This window comes from Leucoraja erinacea, chromosome 14 (assembly GCF_028641065.1).
Source record: "Leucoraja erinacea ecotype New England chromosome 14, Leri_hhj_1, whole genome shotgun sequence".
Classification (NCBI taxonomy): Eukaryota; Metazoa; Chordata; class Chondrichthyes; order Rajiformes; family Rajidae; genus Leucoraja; species Leucoraja erinaceus.
The window spans coordinates 29,874,590-29,896,279 of NC_073390.1; the positions used below are offsets into that span (position 1 = coordinate 29,874,590).

The 21,690-nt window shown below is 43.3% G+C and overlaps 1 long non-coding RNA gene across 1 annotated transcript; it reads right to left on the minus strand.

Annotated features, from left to right (window-relative positions):
- Positions 1-266: 266 nt before the first annotated feature.
- On the minus strand, positions 267-20,290 carry LOC129703496 (uncharacterized). Its single transcript, XR_008724565.1, has 3 exons — positions 20,020-20,290; positions 7,514-7,579; positions 267-2,149 (listed from the first exon to the last, which is right to left on the minus strand). It is a non-coding gene; the product is annotated as an uncharacterized LOC129703496 (long non-coding RNA).
- Between the last annotated feature and the right edge of the window lie 1,400 nt (positions 20,291-21,690).

Genomic DNA, 21,690 nt, shown 5'->3' on the forward strand with positions numbered 1-21,690 from the left:
TACTCACACAGAGGCTCAGGATTGAGCGAGGGTTCCGAAGAGGGGCAGGCAGGAGACGTAGTCGGGGTAGCGGAAGGTCCGGTAACCAGGAGATCCAACACACGATGCAAACAAACCAGCGAGGGACAGACAAAAGGAGAGTCGAAGCCAGGCAGGAAGTCGAGAGGCCGTTGCAGGGATACACCAAACAGCCCAGGAGAGAGGCAGACAGAAACCCGGAGGTACGGGAAGAAGGCCGTGGTCAGAAGGCTGAGGTGATAGGAAGACAACAGGATGGAATGGTCAGGGTCAGGGGCAGGCAGGTTCGAATCCGTGTAGTCAGTCTGGAAATCGCTGGAGATCCTGCATGAACGCTGAGAACAATCTGGCACTGTGTGAACGGTGAGGAGAGTCTATATACCGGGTTAATTGGTGATCAGAGGCAACTGAGTGCAACAGGTGAGGAGAGTTGGGCTGATGAGAGGGGAGTGGCAGGCAGGCAGGTGAGGAGAAGGAGGGACCGGTGGAAAAGTACTGGGAGGTGAAGTGGATGAGAATGAGGAGAGCGCAGATTGTGACACAGACTTTTAACACACACTAAATTTAATATAAAAAACAAACAGACTGTTGGCGGGGCTGCCAATCATGCGGTGCCCCTGGTGGTATCCCAGAAGTAACCCAGCAGACTGGTCTTCTGGCAGAGCAGTGTTGATAGAGCTCAGAAGAGTGGGTGAGCTCCTGCAGAGAAAATGTTAGTTGCCACTGGAGCTCTTGTTGCTCATCTCACCAATATTTCTGCCAATTGTGGTTTGAGGCTATTTAGACTTGCATATTAAACTAATCATTTCTTGACTGATTTCCATTCTGCTTTGCCATGGATTACATTAATATCGGAAGTTGCAAGTTTCATTCTCCAGAGTCACCAATGGCACAGATTGACCTTAGTGTCCTGCATCAAGAGATTAATTGGATCTCCTGCTCCTGATTGCTGTACTTGAAAGTCCATTCTTAGTAAATCAGGATAAGCACAGCACAGACAATTTATTGACTTTGAATGGACCAGTCTCACCTTGTACTCTCACATTATGATTGAGACACAATTCAAATTATTGATCACTCATTCGACTGAAACATTTGTTCTGTTCCTCTCCACAAATGACGCACAATTTATTGAACTCTTCCAGTCTCATTCTGTTTTTTTATTACTATTGTTAAGTAGTTTGTTTTCATTGCTGGGGGATCACAATACATATAATTCTGTGCCATTCTGTACAATCTAAAGAAGTCCTCATTCAATGAACAATGGATTCTCCTGCTTCTCAACCTGCACCTTGAGAATACTTCAAAGAGGCAGGTTCAAGGAATGACACAAAAGAGGCAATAATTATCTTGTCACCAAGGACGGAAACAGTTGACTCCATTGTTCATTAGATGGTGTCCACTGTGGATCAGGATCTTTCTTCGGTGAAGATTCAAGGACTGCTTCTTTTCTAATGTGTCAGACTCTTGAACAGACCTCTCACAAGGCAAGGGATGTATTCCTGACACTCACCTCTGCCCCTCAATCTAATTTGTTGCAATCCTTGCACCTTTTTTATCTGCATTTTCTCTGTAGCTGTTACACTACATTCTGCATTCTTGTCTCCTTTCTCCTTGCACACATGTATGCTTGTGATTGTAATCATCTATGGATGTTTTTATTTGGATAGTGTTCAAAACAAAGTTGTTCACTGTTTCTCTATTTCTGAACGAATCTATACGCTGCTAGTCGCCTAAGTGCAGCTTGCATTGATTAATAATAAGTGGGATGATACTGAGACTCTAGCTGTAGTATTCACGTCAGGTACGGCATTGATATAGAAATTCAAAATTGTCTATTGAGGTTAGTGCAGTCATCAGCTTTGTTGAATAGCATTAATTTTCCAAAGGATTAAATTTTGACGTCAGAACTTGTTTTGTTTTCTTGACGTGCATCATCCAAGTGCATCAAACTCAAATGCACAGGCACTCAGGGAGCACTCCACTGCTGAATCCATTTATCTGATCTCTTTACTCCGTTCCTACTGATAATTGGCACTTGACGTAATGTAAATCTGACCATTCTGAATCATGCCAGTCACTCGTGGCATCTCTCGTCTTTACTTTCCAACCAACGGGCCATCGGACACATCTGGGGTAAAATCAAACAGCAAGAAAAAGGGAAGGAAATTAAATCAGGCCAATGCAAATATACACAAATCCTGGCAGGTTATCAGTGCCATGTGATACTGGGTTATGTTACTGTACATTGACATTGTTTTGATGAATTTAAAATGGTAAGGTAAATACATTCTCTGCAATTTCTTACGGTCTGGGATGGAGCTGTTCCCAAACCATGCACCAGGAATGCACCCCGATAAAATGCTTTCTACGGCGTATCTGTAGAAGCTGGTGAGAGTTGTGGGAGACATGCCGGTCTTCCTAAGTCTTCTAAGGAAATCAATGCTTTGGTGCGTTTTCTAGGCTATTGCTTCAATATGGGTGGCTCAGAAGATGTTTCTGATGATATTTACTCCTGACAATTCGAAGCTTTCAACCGAGATGGTTGAAATTACTTTCAATGAGGGATTACTTTGGCGCTGTCAATGCAAACAGGGGTATGTGTACCGCTTCGCTTTGTGAAATTGATCACTATCTCCTTTGTCTTGCTGACATTGAGAGAAAGGTTGTTGTCTCGATATCAGGTCACGAGGTTCTCAATCTCCTTCTAGTCATTATTTGATATCTGGCCCACAATGGCGGTGTCGTCTGCAACTTTGTAAATTAAATTAGATTTGTACCTGGCTGAACTGCCGTGGGTGTACAAGGAGTAGAGAAGGGGGCTGAGAATCCAGACTTAAAAACAGTTTCTTCCCCACTATTATCAGACCCCTTAACCAATCATATTGTTTACACATCTTTCCTGGAGGGGCTGCCATTGTTGGGGATTATCGTAGAGGATGATTTGTCCTCTATCCTCAAACAGGAATGCAAGAGGGAAACCGATGAATGAATCAGTCAAGTGATTGAAGAAGCAGATGATAGACTGTAGTGGCTAAATGACTGACATCACAATTCTCAGAGAAAAATAAGAGATGTACTGCATGGAGGTTCATTTGAGAAGGTGACTGAATCAACCAAAAAAGAAAAGAAAGATAAACATTATTTTATTTAGTTTATTGTCATAGGCACCAGGGTGAAATTAGATTTCTTGCTTGCATGTAATTCATAGAGTACACAGTCAACATGACAATAATAGATGCATTAATAATAATGAATGGATGCAAAACAGTTGAATGGTGCAAAGAATGTAGTGAAATCTGACGTTGTGCAAAAAAAACCCTAAAATTCAATCATTGAGTAACTGAATGAGGTAGAATTACGAACAAGAGGATGTGGCAGCTCCTCCAGAAAAGATGTGTAAACAATGTGATTGGTTCAGGGGTCTGATAATAATGGGGAATAAACTGTTCTTAAGTCTGGAGATGAAGACAGTTACTTTGCGGCAACTTAGCCACTGAGGACAGGAGATGATGGTGACATTTGGCGATTAAAAGGTGTTCCTATTCTTGAAAATAGCCAAGGATTGATCAGAGCAGGCAGTAGAAAAGGAGCATTAGCAGAGCTTGAGGTGGTTATGTCAATCCTGACTGCAGACAACTAGGCCAATGCTTTGCTTGTGATCCTTCAGATTATAGTATAAAAGCAGTGCAGTTGACATGACAGACTCTTCACACAACGACACACACGGCTACTGATTTTACAACACTGGCAGAGCTGAAAATGGACTTCAATGGTTCTCCCAGGAATCCTTTACACTTAACCTTCTCAAATGAGTGTAAAAATGTGAGGGCTGGCAGTTCAAAAAGGACAAGTTAAGAACATTCATGTTACATAAACACATACATTTGCAATAAATGGCTTGCATCTTTCTGCAGCTCAGACACAGACCCTTCAGACCATCTAGTCCATGCCTATCATCAAGCAGCAAATTATACCAGTCCTATTATTTAGTCTCTCTGCATCCCAATAAACCTTCCCCAAATACTACCACTCGCCTATGTACTGGGAACAATTTACAGCAGCTAATTAACCTTTTAACTCGCACGTCTTTAGGATGTGGGACATTGGAGGACATTGGAGAATCGGGTGGTGGGGGTAATGCACAGAGTCACAGAGGAAATGTGCAAAGTTTACACGGCTTGATTAATATCTCCTCTGTTTATATGATCATGGACTGAATGTTTTTACCTGGTTCGTGACACAGATCAAGTAAACAGTTGCTCTGGTTCCTAGCTGTCTGCCAATATGCATCTCTGCAGTTTATACAAAATGCTGGAGTAACTCAACAGGACGGGCAGCATCTCTGGAGAGAAGGAATGGTTGACATGTCGGGTCAAGACCCTTCTTCAGACTGATGTCAGGGGAGTGGGCGGTGCAGAGATAAAATGTAGTCGGGACAGTAAGACTGGTAGGAGAACTGGGAAGGGGAGGGGATGGAGAGAGAGGGAAAGCAAGGGCTACTTGAAGTTAGAGAAGTCAATGTTCATACCGCTGGGATGCATGCTACCCAAACGAGATATGAGGTGCAATTCCTTCAATTTGCATTGGGCCTCACTGACAATGGAGGAGGCCCAGGACAGAAAGGTCAGTGTGGGAATGGGAGGAGGAGTAAAAGTGTTTAGCAACCAGACGATCATGTACCTTTGATTTAAACCAGCATCTGCAGTGCTTTCCTACGCACTCTGCAGTTTATATCCCAGCTTGGTTGTGGAACTTCATCACCAACCATACGTGGAACGTTCAAACTGTGATTTGCACCAAGGCAAATTCCTTGTATGTGAATGTACTTGGCCAATAAACATATTCATTCATATTTAATTAATTAATTAATTGATTGATTGATTGACTCATGCATTCATTCATTCAATCAATCATTCAATCATTCAATCATTCATTCATTCATTCATTCCTCTGAGCCATTCAGCTGTGAAATAGGCCTTTCTAAACAGGTGGTTGTTACAATACATGCAAATGAAATAATTCAACTAAACCTAGCTCAGGTTTCAACTAAACTCAATAATTCAACTAAACCTAAACTAAACTCCAGTCTTTACCCTCATGTGTTATATACAGTAAAACCATTGTGTGGTATTAACCTCCATCAACAGTTCCTATTTTAGGTTGTAGGTTTTGTATCGGGTACAAGTAGTATTACAGTAAGTCAACAATTACATCAATAATCTAGGTCACACTGTACAGTTGATACACTGAATATTTCCAGCATTTCATAAAGTATTGGAGTAACTCAATGGGTTAGGACGTATCTATGAAAGGAATTAATAACCAATTTTTAGGGTCAGCACCTATCTTCAGCACGCATTTTCTGTTTTTATCTCAGGTTTTCAGTGCCTGTAGGTTTGTTTTGCTTTTTGTTTGCCATAGCACAGGGCATGGTCTCCAATTGTCTTGGACCTACTTGCCTCTGGGTCTTGGCTTCACTCTGCCAACACTGTGCAGTGTTTGACGCGCTATTGTTACCCAATGTTGAAAGGAGTAATATACAGAAACCTTCACTTCCTCAAGCTACTCGGATAGGTTGAACAATTTGTGGTTATGTCAGGTTACATCCTGCATTTCAAGTTGTTAATAGTCAATTTGATTTGGGTCAAGTCAAGTCAAGTTTATTTGTCACATACACATACGAGATGTGCAGTGAAATGAAAGTGGCAATGTTCGCGGACTTTTGTGCAAAAGATAAACAACAAAACAACCAAACAAATTATAAACACAATCATAACACACATATTCTTTTACATAATAAATAATGGAAGGAAAAACGTTCAGTAGAGTTAGTCCCTGGTGAGTGTCTGCTTGAGAAAGCAACTCTTTGCATATGCTTCATGGAAAAATAAAAAGGCTGCACTGAAACAAGCCCTTCTTCCCAACTTGTCCATGCTAATCCCATAAAGATGTTGACGTGAAGATGTCTTTCTGATCTCGTCTCATTTGCCTGTATTTGGCCCATATCTATCTAAACCTTTTCTGTCTACTATCGGAGAATATGTTCTTTAAATGAGACAGAGGTTGTGCCTATAACCTGAAGTTTTATAAGGGATCCCACAGTGCCTTCCAAATAATCACAGAAGAGGTCACTTTGGAGCTTCAGTGTAAATTACTAAAACGGAAGACTAAACACACTGCTGGAGGAAATACAGGTTGACCAGCGTCTGTGGAGCAAGAGGAATTGGCAATGTTTTGTATCGAGACCCTGCATCAGGACTGAGAGTGGAAAGAAAAGGTAGTCAGGGGCCAATATATGAAAGGTGGAGCAAGGAGGGTGAAGGATGACAGACAGATGCTGACAGGTGGGGGAGAGAGAGAGTGATGGAGTTAGGAAACAAAGGTAGGAAGTACTACATTATATCTTCTCACACGTAATTAAGGATGACCAATCAACACAGGCCCTTGAACAATACCTACAGTCACCTTCAAACTTTAGACTTAAGAGACACGGTGTGGAAACAGACCCATCGGCTCACCGAGTCTGCGCCGACCAGCGGACACCCCGCACACCAGCACTATCCTACACACTGGGGACAATTTACAATTTTACTGAAGCCAATTAACCTACAAATCCGCATGTCTTTGAAGTGTGGAAGGAAACCGGAGCACCCAGAGAAAACCCGCGAGGGCACAGGGAGAACGTAGATTTATTCATTTTCCTTGCTAATCTTCCTTTAGCATTGTATCATTTAATTAATAAACAATCAACCAAAATTACATTTCAAATGGTATTTATGATCTAATTGTAGTTTATATTTAGTTTTCTCTATCTATACGTGTGAGACCTGTGATGTCAAATATTTTTGTTTAGATAAGGCTGTATCCCATGTTGTATGTTGTTAACAAACCTTGGTGTATTGCACACTGTTTAAATAAATGTATGACAATTCCAAATTGTAGCTCGTATTGTCTGTCTGTTTTGCAGTAATGTATCGTTGTCACAGTACGTCAGGCTACCCTGAAGCTCAAAGACTCAATATATAATGACCTTTGGGTACGGCTCCTAGCAAATTAGTTATTCCCTCTTTTGAATATATTGATACAAATCGCACTTCAACACATTTGCGAGCAACCAAGTCATTAAAAAAAAAAAAACTAGTTGTTAAAATAAAAACAGAAAATTATGGAAATACTCGGCAGGTCTGTCTGCATCTATGGGAAAAGAAAAAAGGTAATGTTTCAGGTTGAAGATGATGTCCAAGTAACAAGGAGGGAGGGAGGGAAAAGATGAGCAAAGGGAAAAAGACCACAAGTCAATTGGCAGAAGTGGGAAAAGAACACAAGTGAAGTGGGTACCGGAGGTTGGAAAATTCAATGTTCCAGGAATCATCTGGGAGACAGTGTCCTGGAGTTACGGTTTAGGGGAAGGCCTGAGGAGGTTTATGTGACCAGTTGTCCAGTCTCTGCAAGGTATAAGACAGTGAACCCAAGCACACTACACCACCCTTACCTGTGGCTTTATTTCTGCTTTCCCCAATTCTTTCACTTTTCGCAGTCTGGAACTTTGTCTTTAGACCTGATTAAGGAAGGAAATCCACACACATTTGAACGATTTTAGAGTTACCGTTTGTGGAGGCTATATACTTTGGAGAATCTCTTGCAACATGTTGAACGTAAATTATAGAATTTTACATCTGCTACATACAGCAAAAATGAAGCTTACAGGTGTTCAGAATTTCAACCTGATCCAAGAAATGGAGGAGATTCATATTCTATTCCACATCTGAAGTTCAGCTTTATTGGTTTCGATTGAAATAAATGTCATAAAAACACCAGAATTCACACCTTCTTCAAAAACAAGGCTTTTAGTACCACAGTCAGGGATGAATTTCTTTGCTTTTTTTAAACTAGTTTGAAAAGATTGTGCTCAACGAAAGTCCTTACCCGTGAAGCCAAACCCCCAGAAAGAATTAATCATCAGTATTAATTGCATTCAGTTACAGGTCTCTGAATAGCTCTAAAAATTAAACTGGTTCATTTTAACACGAAGACACTAATAGATATGTCTTAAAAGCTTTTCAATGTAATTTTTTTTTAATTTGCCAAAAAATTGAATGATGTAAGGAGCAAATGGATTTTTGTATTTTGTAAAACTAAATTTCCATCATTTAAAATTGAGTTAGTCCCAGGTGACTATTTGACACTGTGATTAAAGTTGCATATTTTTTGGGATAAATCCATTTTCAGCTGCAATAGGCAAAATGTACCAGGTTGCCAATCGAAAATATATATCAAAAAATATATTGAAAACAACTTTTATTATTTTCTGCAAACGATACTAAAGTGAGTTTAAGCAGGAATTTGACATTAACTTAAAATGGGTGAAGTTTGTACTTTGACTTCAAAGTAACCCAAAGTGAAAACTCTAACTTTCCTTATACAGCAAAACTGATAACCCGGCAGATGAGAGAATCTGGTGCCACTGAACTAGCAGATTTTCCATGTGAATGGGAGTTACACTTATTGATATCAAAATATACTTTCATTTCACTTTCTTCCCTGTAAAACAAGTAGACCCATTTTATAATTGACCAGGGGAGGGGGGTGTCCGCTATAGCTGCGTAAACTACCATGATTGGATGTAATTGAAACAAAGAACTGCAGATGAAGGTTAATACACAAAAGGACACAGTGCTGGAGTAACTCACCGGGTCAGGCAATATCGCTGGAAAACATGTATAGGTGACATACAAGGGACCCTTCTTCAGGCTGAGTCAGTCTGTTGAGTTACTCCAGCACTTTGTGTTGTTTCACCTTACAACTAGACGCCGATGCTGCTGGTTTGCAACAGTGAGCCCTTCTTCATCGGTTGAAGTGGCTGTTGTTGAAGCCCTGAACGGCAGCCCTTTCCTCAGGCCGCTGCCAACATCAGGATGGTCTCGGTCACCGTGGGGCTCCCTCGCCTCTCACCCGTCGCTTAATCCGCATCCCCACCGCTTCTTCCTTCTCCCCCTCAGTTGCCTTTTCATCTTCCAAAGTGGAGTATGTTGGCGACTCCGGGAGGCGGGGAAAAGAGGAGGCGGCATTAGAGGCGGGAGAGGCCTCATGGACACAGCAACAGGAGAGGGAGGAGGAGGCAGCGGGGGGGGGGGGGGGGGATGGTGGACTAAACGAAGGAAGAAACGGTAGCTGGTGAGAGGTGAGGGAGCCCCAAGGTGACTGAGGGCGTCCTGTCGGTGGTGATAGCCTGAAGAAAGCTCTGTCTCCAGGGGCTACAACATGAGCTGCAACACCAGCCACATCAACTGGACCGTGTGGTGGGTGAAGAAAGGGTTCGTTAATGGCACTCTGTTTATTACTTTCAGTGATCAGTCAATGCTTGTGTGGTTAAAATATGCCAAATAATAATTTTGTTATTCCTCAGACTCTTGATAACATCTTTATTGAACAGCTTGTCAGGAGAGGAAGCTTCAAGGACATCTTCATCCTCAATGACTGTGGAACCCAGCATGTGAGTGCAATAGACATGACTGAAACACTTGCAATTACTTTCAGCTTGAATTGTCAGGTGGACAATCCATCACATCTTCCTCCAGAGATTATTACCATTACAGAAGCCAGCCTTCAGCTCATTCAATTCACCGCAGATCATGTCTTGGAATGAATGAGAGCACCAAATGCAACAAGTGCTATGTGTCCAATCAATGTCCTACCTGCATTGCTGAAGGACTACGCTCCTGAACTAGATGTACATCTAGCTAAACTTTTCAAGTGCAGTTACAACACAGGCTGCTACCTAACAATACAATATAACTTGTTCACGTAAATTTGGACATCCGGTGGCGCTGTTGCTAGCTGCCTCCACCCACGGTCTGGCTGTCCTTTATTTTATTTTGTTATGTTAGAGTGTTTGTTTTTTTGGGGGGGGTTTTCCGATATTTTTTGTGGGGGGAAGCGGCTAGGGTAAGGGGGAAACCGTCCTTCCATTGCTTCCTGGTGAGGATGTGGCTATTATCCGAGTCGCGTCCTCGACCCCCCCCCCCTCGCGGCCTACCAGCTGGATTGGCACGGCCTTTCCTGCCGGGACCGGACCAGAGCTTCATCAGAGGCGGCGAGGCGCTGGAAACATCGTGGAGCGGGCAAGGCCTTCCTGGGATCGCCGCTTGGAGCTCCAGAGTGCTGGGCCGGTTCTCCAACAGCGCGAAGCTGTGGGTGTGGAGCTCCCAACACGGGCGGCGTTGATTTTAACATCGAGGTGTACTGGAAACCTTTGCCGGGGGTCGCCAGCACGAATCTCCGCCCAGCCCGGCCTGTGGACATCGGGAGCCACGGACTCCGGTGGAAGGTTTAATTTTTTTAATTTTTAATTTTATTTTTTGTATGACTAAGGGAAAAATAATTTTGTTGTCTCTTCATTGAAGCCAATGACAATAAATTAAATCAAATCAAATCAAATCAAATTCAGTCCAGTTAATGGCCCAGTTTACACTTAATCATCAGCAAAGTGACTGAAGGTTTCATTGATAATGCAATCAAGTGGCGTTCACTCACCTCTCACCCGATCATTGATGTCCACCGCATTTTGCCAAGACAGTTGACTCCAGACATGATTACAGACTTGATCCAAGCATGGTTCAAAGAGCTGATTTCCAGAGGTGAATTCAAATAAAGCACTTGACACCTGGGCAACATCCGTCTGAATGCGGCATCAAGGTTCCCCTGGTGAAACTGTGGTCAAAGGGCATGAAGAAGAAAGAACGCCTATGGTTGGAGTCGTACGCCACTGGCAGCAAGGTTGTTGTGGTTATAGGAAGTTAATCATCAAAGACCCAGGGTCACAGCAGGAGTTCCTCAGAGCAGAGCCCTGGACCCAACCACTTTCAGCTGTTTCTCCAATGGCCTATGTTTCATCATGCGCATGAGAAGTGGGGATGTTTCCTGATAAATGTGTGAAGTTCAAATTGCATTCCCAACTTAGCAATTGAAGAGAAAATATTCAGGTTCGGTCTGGCAAGTTTCAGGTAAAATGTAAACACAAAACTGCTAGGCAACGACCATCTCCAACACGATAGAGTCTATCTTGTGTGTTCTCCTACACCACGGGGCCTGACTGTGCTGGGTCTTACTGCTGCCCCCCCCCCCCCCCCCACTGGGTCTTCTCCTTCCCCTTTTAACCGTGTGGCCCCAGTTACTCCCCACCCATACAATAGTCCTCATGCCCCCCCTCTTCTCTGAAAATTATTTCCTACAGAGTCTAACCTTGACATTCAATGGCATTACCATTAACGATTCTCCACCATTACCATCCTGCGGGTCAACATTTATCAAACATTCACTTGTAGCAGCCACATTAATACCAAGATTACAATAACAGGTCAAGGGCGGGATATCCTGCAATGATTGACTCATTCTTTCTCAGTCCAAAGTCTTTCCATGATATACAAAGCACCTATACACTGTAAATGGATCGATTGTAATCATGTGTAGTCTTTCTGCTGACTGGTTAGCACGCAACAAAAAAGTTTCACTTTACCTCGGTACACATGACAATAAGCTAAATTAAAGTCAGACATGCAGTGGAATAGAAACATAGAAACATAGAAATTAGGTGCAGGAGTAGGCCATTCGGCCCTTCGAGCCTGCACCTCCATTCAATATGATCATCCAACTCAGTATCCCGTACCTGCCTTCTCTCCATACCCTCTGATCCACAAGGGCCACATCTAACTCCCTCTTAAATATAGCCAATGAACTGGCCTCGACTACCCTCTGCGGCAGAGAGTTCCAGAGATTCACCACTCTCTGTGTGAAAAAAGTTCTTCTCATCTCGGTTTTAAAGGATTTCTTTAAGGATGTACTTAAGAAATGTACATTCTTTAAGGATGTACATTTCTTAAAGGATACTGCATTATTCCAACAATAGGCTCCAACAATAGTCACAAAGATAAACATCACCTGGGGAATAAAACAGCGTGGTGGATTAGTACCCCATCCACCACACTAACATTCCTTGTCTCCATCAGCAGTGCATATCATGTGACAGTAGTCCACACCATCTACAAAATGAACTGCGATTACCCTGACCACACTACCTAAACCTACCACCTCCACCACCAGGGCAAGATCAGCAGGCATATGGGACCATTCCTTCATGTTACACATCATCCTGATCTGGAAATATATTGACAAGCCTAATCATTGCTGGATCTAATTCCTGGAACTCCCCCCCAACAGAAGACCATCTTTACCAAAAGAGCTCCAGCAGTCAAGAAAGCAACTCGCCATCAGATTCTTGAGGGCAATTATGGATGGGCAATAGATGCTGATTGTTGCAGTCACATCTGGATCCCAATGAATCAAAACAAAGGATGACACTCTCATTGGTTCTCTCACTGTTGTATTGCATGCCCAGATTACGTTTCCACTCTGTCTGCAAACACCCTTTCTCCATTGAAGCAGAACCATCTTGTGGATGAGACAGTACGTCAATGTTTTGCTGACTCCACCTACACGTTACATTTAAAGTTATAGCTATAGAGTTATATAGCACGGAAACAGGCCCTTTGGCCCAACTCATCCATGCCAACTAGGTTTTATAGCTTAGTAGTCTCATTCGCCTGTGTTTTCCCCATGTGTTCGCCAGAGAAGACTGTGGAGACCTAGTGGATATCTTTAAGGCAGAGATAGATAGATTCTTGATTAGTGCGTGTCAGATGTTATGGAGAGAAGGCACGAGAATGGGGTTATTGGGGAGGTTAGATCAGCCATGATTGAATGGCAGAGTAGAGTTGATGGGCCGAATAGTCTAATTCTACTAATGACCTTATGTCCCTCCAAATCTTTCCTATCCATGTACATGTCTCAATGTATTTTAAGCATCGCCATTGTATCCATTTGTACACCACCCTCTAGCAGATCATTCTTGACATACACCGTCCTTTGCATGAAGAAATTGTCAGTTCCATTTTAAATCTTCCCCCTCTCACTATACACCTATGCCCTTAAGTCATGGACTCCTATATCCTGGGAAATAAGACTGTGACCATTCATTTCATCCATGCCTCATGATATTGTATACATCTTTAAGATCATACGTCAGCCTCCTACACTCCATGGTAAAAAAGATCCAGCCAATCCAACCCCTCCTTACAACTCAAGCGCTCTAGTCCTGGCAACATTCTGGTGAATCTTTTCTGTGCCCTTCCCAGGGTGGAGAAAAGAAATTTTGAGACAAAGAATCCTGTCTTGAAGCTACAGCTCCAGCTGAGTTTAAATAGAGGTCTGCTGGAGTGTGGGGAATCATATTAAATACATCAATTTCAAAATTAATAGATTAATCTCAGAAGAAACTGCAAAAATGTTTAAATACATTTATAAATTAATAAGTAGCTTAAATCAATTTACAAACCTGCAGACTGATACAAATTGAGCAATTGGTTTTTAAAATTAATTTTCTAATTATTTATAACAAGATAATCTTTTTATCATTAATGTTATTGCCAAAATAGCTGGTTCCTCTGAAAATTATGATTAAACTCCATTTCAAGATATCAAAATGAAACTTTGCTAAATTGAATTTTAAAATTCTGAATAGCTCACACACAGGCCTACCAGTCACAACATCACTGATGGCAGGTCACAGACAACGAATACAGATGTGGCCACAATCTCAAGGGCAATTGTTGGGAGAGTACTTCAAGAGGTCTGGTGTTTGGATTGAACTGCTTGAAATGACCAGAAATATAATGCTTTTCAAAGAAAGGAAGAACTTGTACCTCTTTTCAAACAAAGCACTATTCTGCCAAAGAACTATTCTTCAAGTGTGCCACTGTTGTAATGCAGAGAAAAACAATTATATTTATGTTAAGGAAGGACCTGCTGGTTTACACTGAAGATGGACACAAAATGCTGGTGTAACTGGGTGGAACAGGCAGCATCTCTGGAGAGAGGGAATGGATGACGTTTTGGGTCGAGACCTTCACACTGAGAGTCACGGGAAGAGGGAGACTAAAGATATGTAAGGGTAAGGTGTGAAAAACCGATCAAAGCAAACGATGAACAAGGAAATATAGAATGGTTCACAAAAATGCTGGAGAAATGCAGTTTCTCCAGCATTTTTGTGTACCTTCAATTTCCCAGCATCTGCAGTTCCTTCTTGAACAATATAGAATGGTTCATTGGTGGCTGAGGGGAAGGTGACAACGAGGCATACAATGAATAAAATTAATCAGGAGGACAGTGAAACTAGTCGGATAACTAGGGTGAGGGACGGATGGAGAGAGAGGGAAAACAAGGGTTACGTGTAGTTAGAGAATTTAATATTCATACCGCCGGGTTGTAAGCTGCTCAACTGTGGGGGTGCTGTTGCTCCAAATTGCTTTGGGCCTCACTCTGGCAGTGGAGGAATTCTCAACATGGAAAGTTCTTGGGCATTTGAATTGCCAAACCAAGCTGTGTTTCAACCAGTTAGTATGCTCTCACCAGGTCAAGCAGCATAGATACATAGAAAACAGGTGCAGGAGTAGGCCATTCGACCCTTTGAGCCAGCACCGCCATTCAATGCGATCATGGCTGATCATCCACAATCAGTACCCCGTTCCTGCCTTCTCCCCATATCCCTTGATTCCGCTAGCCGTAAGAGCTCCATCTAACATCTCAGTTCTAAGTGGTCTACCCCTTATTCTTAAACTGTTGTTCTGGACTCCCCCAACATCGGGAACATGTTTCTTGCATCTAGCGTGTCCAATCCCTTAATAATTTTATATGTTTACATTAGCATATCTGGATAACATGGATAGGTGACATTTCAGGTTGAGACCCATCTCTCCGACCAGAGGATTTGAGCTGAAATGTCAAGAGTCAAGAGTCAAGAATGATTAATTGTCATTTGTACTGGGATCAGAACAGTTAAATTCTTACTTGCTGCAGTTATCCAAGCACATTAAATGTTATGACACAACAAATAAATATTCGGTAAAATTATCAGGCTAGGTGAACTAGATCAAAATCGTGCAAATTTAAGTACACAGTGCAACCTTTTACAAGTCCATCATAGTTTGGTGCTGAGGACGGTGCACGTCAAGAGCTTGATTGTTAATGGGAAGAAGCTGTACTTGACCTTGGAGGTTGTGCAGTGCATTTGATCCAGTATTTTCTTGAGAGCAGGGACTTTACCGCTTTCACGATCACAAGCCTCTTACTTTCGCTTTCATAAAGATCTCGGATCCCTGGTCAACACGGCAGCAGCGCCATTTGGCTTACATTTCGGAATACACTACTTGCATACGGCACATTGCAGGGAAGAGCAATCTATTTGCAGATGCGTTGTCCCGCACCGCCATCCATGCCGTCTATGAGATGCTAGATGCAGGAAGATTGTTCCCGCACCAGCATCCAGCTTAAGGATCCTTTAAAACCGGATGAGCTTTTTTCACGCAGAGAGTGGTGAATCTCTGAACTCTCTGCCACAGAGGGTAGCCACTTCATTGGCGAGGGAGTTAGATGTGGCCCTGCTAAGGGGATCAGGGGGTATGGAGAGAAGGCGGTACGGGATACTGAGTTGGATGATCAGCCATGATCATATTGAATGGCGGTGCAGGCTCGAAGGGCCGAATGGCCTACTCCTGCACCTAATTTCTATGTTTCTATGTCTATGAGGTGGCTCTGGGTATTGATTATACTGCCCTGGCGGCTGCACAGTGTGACGATGATGAGGTGCTCGCCTATCACACCGCTATTTCTGGTTTGGTGTTGGAGGATGTACGGTTTGCTCCTGCTGGTGCCACGGTCCTCTGTGACGTGTTGACTGGTCAGCCGGAACCCATCCTTCCTGCACCTTGGCGTCGCTGGGTATTCGATCTTGTTCATGGTTTGGCTCATCCATCCATCCGGGTGATGATTTCATTGGTGGCGGCCAAGTTTATGTGGCATGGTCTGGGTAAGCAGGTAGGTCACTGGGCCAGAATGTGTGTCTCCTGTCAGACGTCTAAGATCCAGCGTCATGTCAGGGCGCCCATGCAGGGTTATGCTGTGCTCCAGAGTCGTTTTGACCATATCCATGTTGATATTGTGGGTCCATTGCCCCCATCTAGAGGGGTTAAATCTGTTTACTATCATTGATCACTTCACTCTATGGCGGGAGGCTGTTCCGATTGCTGATACCTCTGCTGCTACGTGCGCTCGTGCCCTCGCCATACATTGAATCGCTCGTGTTGGTGTGCTGGTGGACATTTCATCTGACAGGGGTGCACAGTTCACCTCTGAGCTATGGTCTGCCATGGCCCGGCTGTTGGGGACTCAGTTGCATCACATCACGGCTTCCCATCCGCAATCCAATGGGTTGGTTGAACGTTTCCACCGCTGTCTCAAGGATGCTTTGAAAGCATCACAGGTCCGGATTGGGTCGATGAGTTATCCTGGGTGTTGTTGGGAATTCGCACTGCCCCCAAGGAGGATCTGGCTACGTCCTCTGCTGTATTAGTGTACGGTTCACCGCTTACGGTTCCTGGTGATTTCATTCCAGCTGCGCGGGAGCAGCAGGAGTCGCCCTGCTCTGTGCTGTTACATCTCCCGTTCGAACATCCCAACATGGGGTTGCTTTTTCCTATGTTCCATCTGCCCTCAAGGACTACCCATCTGTGTTCCTGCATTGGGATGCTCATCGTACGCCATTGCAACGCCCGTATGAGGTGCATTCCAGATATTGCAGCACGGCATTTCGACTTTTGTGTTGGATGTAGACAGAAAGCCTGAGATTGGATCAGTGGCGTGTTTTAAGCCGGCTCATGTGGACATTGACCAGTGGTGCAGGTGGCTCAACCTCACCGTCGGGGGCGATCGCCGTCTCAGCCCCCGTCACCTGTGCCTGTGGGCTATCCGAATGCGGATCCTGTGGTTACGAGATCAGGCCGTTGCATTTGTCCGCCTGCTCGTTTTTGTTCCTCCGGTTCTGGGGGGGGGGTGTTGTGTGGCGCCATCTGGTGCCACACAGTGGTCAGGACACTGGTTAATCAAACTCCCATTCTTCATGTGGTAAGAGGCACAGGACTGAGGGGCGGGGGTTAAAAAGGGAGTAGAGGATGTGCCCTGCTGCAGTTTCTCTGGGCTCAGCAACACTGCTCTTGTTTTGGAATTCTTGTTTGATTAATAAAGCTTGTCCTTGAGTTTACAACATCTGACTCACTTTATTGTGCTTTAAGGTAATGATCCTCAGGCTGCAGCCAAGATGGTGTGGGACTTTGATAAGATACACTGCTTGAGGCAGCATTTCCTGTCGACCACTTCAATGGTAGGGAATTTAATACCCAAAATGGACTGGGCAATGTCCACGACTTTCTGCAGCCTTCTTCATTCTTGGGCATTTGAATTACCAAACCAGTCCATGATGCAACCAGTTGGTATGCTCTCCATCGAATACCTGAAGAAGTTTGATAGAACATTTGGTGTTAGGCCAAATCTCCTCAAACCTTTGAGGAAGTAAGGAGTTGGTGAGCTTTCTATGTAATTGCATCAATGTGCTGGGCCCAGGACAGATCATCAGAGATGTGCATGCACAGATGTTTGAACCTGTTCTTTAGCTCTTTAGCCATGGTAATATTGAGAGCAAGATTGATGTTCTGGCATCATTCAATCAGATTATCATTCTTTCTTCTGCATTCTGACTCATGGTTAACTGTTATTCAACAAACAATGGTGGTATTGTTAAAGTTAGTTTCACCTTCACAGACAACAAGCCAAATTAATCTGTAAAGCAAAGACTTCTTTATTACTCAGCAGGAGTGGGCAGCAGTTTTGAGCATGATTTATTCCACACTCAACTGCTCCTCGTGGGCCCACTCACAGAACAACGTCCAAGCATCGTAACTATACCATTATCTTATCAGTATAAACTCCGGGGTGGAAGATTGCAACCTTCACGTGGTCCGCACTGTTTTGACTAATGCAATCCACCCGGCGTGCACAGTCAAATAAGATCAAATAGAACAAGATGTCCTACAACTTTAGGCTGTGCACGCCATACGCAAGAAGAAGAAGTATAAACTCCTGCTATGTCCATATATGGTAAAACTAAAGCTCTACAGCTTCCTTGGATATCAGCAACGCTGTGCCCATATAAGGCTTATCCAATGAGGATGTATTCCTTATCTCTACAATTTCGCGAGTTTCTACAGTTTCCCGGGATTTTGCTTCTTACGTTGAGGAGGGAATACCAGTACTTATCCACACTACAAGCAAGATATCCATTTTGTATACTAGTTAAAAACAACAGCAGGGCAACCATTTTGTAACCTACTTGAATTTTACTTACATTAACTTTTAGTATCATTGGTGAATTTAAAGATGGCATTGGTGTTATATCTGATATCACAGTCATGGGTTTAGAGAGATTAGGGCAGGCAGTTTTTATGGATATTTTCAATCTCTCGTTATTAAGGTCCAAGATTTCCGCCTAAAAGGGCAGTAATAATACCAGTAAAGAGACATGCCTCAACGACTACTGACCAGTGGCACTAATGTTCATGGTGATGAAGTGCTTTGTGAGGTTGGTTATGGCTCATATCAATTCCTACTTCAGCAAGAACCTGGTCACACTACAACTTGCCTAGATCAATAGGGGATGTGATCTTGCTGGCTCTCCACTCTGCACCAGACCACTTGGACCAGCGCAGAGTGACACATATGGCAGGCTGGTGTTCATTGGCTATAGCATGACGTTCACCACCATCATTCCCTTCAAACATTATCAAATTCAGGGAAATGGGTCTCTGCTCATCCCTATGCAACTGGATCCTCGACTTACTCATCAGCAAACCTCATTAAGTATGTGTTGGCAACAACACTTCCTCTTGAATAACCATCAGCACAAGAGCACCTCAGGGGTGCGTGCTCAGTCCTCTTCTCTATACCCATGTCTACATACTCTACCTAGATTTAGTTCGAACACATCTTTAAATTTTCCGATGACACCACAGTTGTGAACGACTAACAATTAATGATGTCAGAGTATAGGAGGAGTTTGAAAATGTGATTAAACGGTGCTAGAACACCAATCTTGCTCTCAACGTCAACAAAATCGAGCTGATTGTTGACTTTAGAAGGGGATAACCTGCCTTCATTGAAAGATTGACAGTGGGGAGAGTCAGCAACTTTGATTCTGGACATGCAAATCTCTGAAGATTTGTCCAACACATCGATCCAATCATAAAGAAAGCCAATGAACATCTCTGCTTCATTCGAAGATTGAGACATTTGGTATGTTGGCAAATACTCTCTTGAACTTCTACAGGTGTAGAGCAGAGAGCATATTGACTAGTTTTCTCATGCCCATGGATCAAGCTGATTACAAAAAGCGGTGGGCACTGCCCCCCGTCCATCAAGGGTACTGACCTCCCCACTTCATATTGGAGCCTCTACCCCAAATAGGCAGCCGGCATCATCAAAGACCCGTATCACTCTTGCCATCTCATTTCACTCCTGCAATAAGAAGGTACAGGAGTCTAAAAACCATGACCACCATGCCCAAGAATAATTACTTGCCAATAATCATCAGGCTTTTGAACACCACACACCATTAACCTTAACAATGAACTCACTGTATTAATTTTGGAGTTATTCATTTATTGCAATTTTTGTTTATTGTGTTATATCTTTGTGAATTGTATTTACAAGCCTGTTTTGCTGCTGCAAGCATGAATTTCATTGTCCCATTGTTGGTACAATGAAGTTGAGAATTAAAAATACCTGACTTGACTCTTGCATACTTGTTGTCCATGATCCCATGCATGGGTGGAAGATTGCAACCTTCACGTGGTCCATCCTGTTTCTACCAATGCAATCAACTCGACGTGCACAAATGGAAGATCAAGTAGAACAAGTTGTCCAACAACTTTAGGCTGTGCACGTCACACGAAAGAAGAAGAAGAAGAGATCCCGTGCAGAGTGGGAGATTGCAACCACTGGCATCATTGTAACAGTAAACAACAAGTTCAAGTAGCCTGGCGTTAACGGCAAACTCACCGAAGGTCCAATAAATTCCACCCATTACCAGAGACTCTGAGACAACCCTGGAATGGTCACTGGTGTGCCTCCATTCAGGAATGAAGGAATTGCCATGTTCAAAGAGGAAGCAAAGCAATCAGGAAATTGCGGGCCAAAGTCCATCACAGTGAGCTGATTAAAATAGAAAATCAATCAAATCAACAACCAAGATTAACAAACCAAATAAAAGCGTTGTCAGCATACACACTGGAACTATTGCTTGTGACCACCGTGTGTAAAACATCTGTGAAGTTTCAGCAAGACACAGATACGATTAATCAGCAACTCTGTCACAGGAAGAACCCTGGTGCCCCCTTGTGACAAGCGGCGATATGGCAGATGTTTGAAACAACTCTTGCTCTGTCATCAAAACAATTGTCAAATAGCAGTGACTGCAGAGTATTATTCTTAATACACCAATGAAGATATGTATTATGGAGAAAGTTTCAACTGGGGGATTTTTCATGCTTGTTGGTTCAATTACATTGAACCAGTGGCACAGCAATTAGCTCTACTGCCTCACAGCTCTGGCCATCCAGGTTCAAATCTAATTCCAGAACTGTTTGTGTAGAGTTTACCTAATCTCCCTGTGACCATTTCCTCTGGGTGACTTTGGTTTCCTCCCACATGCCAGAGATTTGTGGTTGGTTGGTTAATTGGCTGGTGTGTAGGTTAATGACAGGGAATCGGTGGGGAGGAATTGATGGTGAGTTACAGAAAAATGGATCGATGGGGTGTGCGGTTGATAATTGGTGAAGATTTGGTATGCAGAAGAGCATGTATTAATGTTGTATGACTCCTGCTTGACAGTAGTGTTAGTGAGGTTTGTTAGTCTGAACAAAGCTGATTCCTGTTATCAGGGGTGTTAACTGGGTCTCTCCCAGCCCAAAGAATTTGGAAATCACTTTTGCTGCTGAATGTGACAACTGATACTCCCACCTCCCACAACACACCCATAAAGCACACACACACACTCACACACACGCTCACGCACAAGCGCACACTCACACACAAACACACATATACACACACACTCACATGCACACCCACTTACACACACACATACACACACAGATACAGGCATACATATTCGCACACACACGCACATACACACACACACACACACACACACAGACATACACAGATACACACACACACTTACATGCAAAGGGGTGCAAGCACTTGCTCATACCTGTACTAACTCTGGTCTTTAGCATTTTTCTAATCACAAATAGAATATATTTAAGCAGATTTATGTCAAAGATTTCTAATACATTTTCACAATAAATTGTGCCGCTCCGAACCCCGTCACTGGCAGACAGGCCAGGAGAAGGCAACGATTAGCATCATGAACAGCTCCTGGCTGATAGAAAACACCGGCACACTGGACTAAACTTTGGACTGAGCTGAGCCACCAGCACCTCCTCTTCAAGGCCAAGACTGAGCCTCCGGGACAATCCCAAGATCGCCAATACCTCCTCTCGAGGCATGCAATCTACTTTCCAAGTTACCAATTTACCAGAGGTATCTTAATTGATTTTTGTCCAAGACATGAAGAACTTGTTTGTCTCATTGGATTGTTGACAGAAGGGATGAAACTCTCTGAACTGGCGTTCTGATGTGCTCGGATCACTGAAGCTTCTTCCATCA